General features: G+C 38.9%; 1 long non-coding RNA gene across 1 annotated transcript; it reads right to left on the bottom strand.

Moving 5' to 3' along the window:
• Positions 1 to 249: 249 nt before the first annotated feature.
• LOC103142429 (uncharacterized) lies at positions 250 to 1,263 on the bottom strand. Its single transcript, XR_476699.2, has 3 exons — positions 964 to 1,263; positions 659 to 786; positions 250 to 482 (listed from the first exon to the last, which is right to left on the bottom strand). It is a non-coding gene; the product is annotated as an uncharacterized LOC103142429 (long non-coding RNA).
• Between the last annotated feature and the right edge of the window lie 2,673 nt (positions 1,264 to 3,936).

Genomic DNA, 3,936 nt, shown 5'->3' with positions numbered 1-3,936 from the left:
AAATCAGGACACAACTCTGTACCACAGTATTTTATCTACTTGGCAGAAAGCACACTAGTTGTCAAAACAATCCCTAATTTTGCAGCAATTACTGTACCCTCTAAAATCAAAGTGTCACCATAAAGTGCATTTGTGCAAGTCAACTGTCTCACAAAGAAAACACTTCATGCCAAACAGAAATGGTTAAGTATAATTAAAACTTGGCTCAAATTTCTGCCACATGAGGACTCTCCTATACTTTGCTAAAGTTTATGTTGTACACAGTGATCTGGATGAATGTAAACATGTTGCACAGCATGGGGTTGTATACTGTGGCAAACACAAAGTCCCTTAAACAGTTTGTCAAAGGCACCAAGAGAGGAGGTTGACCTGTAAGCAATGGCATTTTGGTGGACTGCCTTCTTCTTCTGTCCTCCAGCCAGGTGATAGGGTTGTGTGCTCATTGTAATGGCATCAAGACATTCCTGGATTTTGGTTCTGCTCTGAGAAAAGAAAAATACCATTACAATTCGATAACTGTAATATTACACAGAAACTACGGCCTTCATATGGGCAAACAGCATTTAACTATGTGTGAGGTCTTAATCCGAAAACTGAAACTTTCTCAGTGAAACAAACTCGAATAAAACCTAAAATAAAATTTGCAACAAATACAAACCTTCTTGAAGATCACAAGATGCTTCTCTGCTTGGGACGAAGACACCTTCCCTGGTTAATAATGAGCCATGGCAGAGGGGGGGAACCAGAAGTAGCAGTAGCAAATTGATGAGACGTCACTGTCCCAACCTGTGAAAATTGAAATTTTATGTTAAACTGTCGATCAGAAAAATTTTGTGGTTCTGCAATTTCAATTATGTACGCTTCACTAAGTGAAGCTCACATGACGACACCTAATATAATATAAATGTACTAGCAGCAACGAGCTGGTTTCGGCAAATCCTGGTACTATTGCAGACAACTTACCGATGTTGTCATCATCCACGTCAGTCCAATCCTCAGTATAATCAGCTGTCAGGAGGAGATCTTCAAGCTCCCTGTTGGTTGGAAACTTTCTGCATTGTTGGATGATGTCTCTTTTGAATGTCGTCATCCATTTCTCCAGAAACGTGCCACAGATGTTTTCTATAAACATCAGAATAAAATCAATGAAAAACTAACATTTCACAGCCGGATTAATTATATTCATTTTGACTTGTCACAAAGATACACAATTTATGTATAACTGAAATGACCACTGGCGCCCAAAATGCTGTGTTAACTACAAAGCTGGACTATTAGCACCTGCTTGGATTCCCACAGTTCGAAGTCATGCGGTCAAAAGTGTGCCGGTCACATAACAGAATTCAACTAGAAAATTCCTGAAGAAATTTAAATGGGGCCTGCCAAAGTGTGCCCCTCGGATTGGACCCAGCGTTCTGATGCTAAAAACTAGCATTAATGCTAGAGAAAGTTTCAATGTAGTCAATAACCTGTGGAGAGTCAGAAGCATGTGGACTAAGCTGTACTTGTACCATTCAGTGTGTTGCATACGGTAAAATGAGCCAAAATGCTAATAATAGCATGAATGGTATCAGTAGAATGTGGGGTACCACTACCATGTTGTCTGTCATTCACTTACTCCATTCAGTATACTAAACATGGCTAATAAGTAAAAAAAATTAGCTAAACGCCCTTTTTTTTTGCATTAGCATTTTAGGTGAAATACTAATGCTAATGCACTGGCTTGTGCACGCCAATGCCATAACTTGAAAGAAAATGCTAAAAAAAAGGCTCATATTATTGTACTGCATAAGGTGGAGCACTAACTCAAGGAAAAAAGATCATTAAAGCTAATATAAGTGCACCACCTGTGGCGGTGCACTTACCAGAGGGGATTAATGAAGCTTTTATTTTGAAACTTTGAAACTTTCAGTAAGCTTCATTTGAAATTGCCACACTAATTCCATGTGTAATAGTAATCGGGTTAAATCAGTTATATAAAGCCCAAAACACAAGTAGTTCAGAATACCAGCTAAGTCCTCCACTATAGTAACAGACAGTTCCGCCATGTTGTAGTTCTGACATGCTGCTCAGGCCTCTGTTTTAACTGAGTCTTGGCCATAGATAAAACTACAGTTATGGCAGTAGTCCAAACCAGCAGCTCTGCCTTTCTCTGTATTCTGTTGCTATAGCGATTAATCCTCAGCCAACTGCCCTGTGTGTCAGACAGAAAGGTGGAGAAGGATTTCTATCTTCATGAGACACCCATGAAATGCTAATGTTTGTGCTAATGTTAATGAACTCCCTTGCTGCTCAAGGCAGTTTACTATCCTGAGAAAAAAAAAACATAAAAAAAGCTTAATATAATTGCACCGCGTTTTATTATTATAAAACACAGCAAACTAATGGTGGTAGACGGCCGCACTGGATTAACTCGAGGAATCTCATCTGTCCGTGTATCAATCAACTCCTAACCTCTTCTTTGTTCTGTCACAATTATCGATTTTTTTTACATTTTTAGTATCATGCTCCAAACTTTGCGAGGACTGACCACCCAGCTCACCCGCTTCCTCATACACTGGCATGAGGTTACTGGCAGCAGCCAGTAACCTTCCCATTCATACTTGATGACGTCACTCCCACATCGACACGCCCACCACCAGGTGTCAAAGCCGCTGCTCCTGTCNTTTTGAATGTCGTCATCCATTTCTCCAGAAACGTGCCACAGATGTTTTCTATAAACATCAGAATAAAATCAATGAAAAACTAACATTTCACAGCCAGATTAATTGTATTCATTTTGACTTGTCACAAAGATACACAATTTATGTATAACTGAAATTGTTGAAATAGTAAAAATAATAAATAATTACCAAGCTTTTGATGCAGAAAGACAGAGAGTACGTTGCTTGATTATTGGGGGTCGAGGACCATGTTGCGTTGGAAGTCAAATGTGAGCTTTGTCTTCTTATTGTGTCCTCATTAGCTGAATGCTTAATCAGTGTGATGGCTTCATACAGCTGGTCCTCCAGGTCCATGTTCATAGGATGCTTGATCAGATGATGCTATTCAATATAGAAAAACACTTCAAGTTCAAAAACAAAAAATAATGTGCAGCATATCTCCCCCCTGGTTGTTGACAGTTGATTTGGATGAGGATGTATTTGAGAATGTTGTTAATTTGATCCTAAAAAAATAATCAAAATTATGATGCTTTGTTGCTCTAATACTCACATATGCATGGTATCTGGAACATTACTTTTGAAAAAACATTAGTGTGTGAAGTTACATTACAAGGACCTCAGATTCCTGAGTAAAGCTTGATTAATTCCAGTGCCTTACCTTCAATCAAAAACTTCAGATCTGGCTCTGTTAGTGAAATAAATGTTTGCTCATCCCCAAGTCTTGCATAAGTCTTGTTTTAATCAACATGGTTCCTTCAACACATAATTCCTTAAGGTTATTCATCTTAAATAGGGGAATTCTGTCAATTTACAAAACATGTGCCAACTGCGTCACAAAACAATACATTACATCATTTACACAGAACATAGTGGTTAAAGTTTACACGATGTATTGGGCACATTGTGTCAACGTAAAAGTGATTTGACTTTGTGGGACTGTTATCAAGGTTAGACAGTTAAACCCTTTACGATTAGTGTCAACTAGAACCATTTGCTAAGTTGCGTTGCTTCTTTTTCAGCTTTTCCATTACCATTGGCTAGTAAAACTGTTGAGCAAGGTTTATAATTGAGGCCCTGTGCTGGACATGAGGGGGCGCACGCAAATGACCACTGGCGCCCAAATCGCTGTGTTAACTACAAAGCTAACTGGACTATTAGCACCTGCTTGGATTCCCACAGTTCGAAGTCATGCAGTCAAAAGTGTGCCAGTCACATAACAGCATATTTCAACTAGAAAATTCCTGAAGAAATTTAAATGGAGCTTGCCAAAGTG

The sequence above is a fragment of the Poecilia formosa genome, unplaced genomic scaffold (genome assembly GCF_000485575.1).
Source record: "Poecilia formosa unplaced genomic scaffold, Poecilia_formosa-5.1.2 Scaffold97, whole genome shotgun sequence".
Lineage (NCBI taxonomy): Eukaryota > Metazoa > Chordata > Actinopteri > Cyprinodontiformes > Poeciliidae > Poecilia > Poecilia formosa.
The sequence above is the reverse complement of the archived record's forward strand: the minus strand, read 5'-3'. Positions and strand labels throughout refer to the sequence as shown.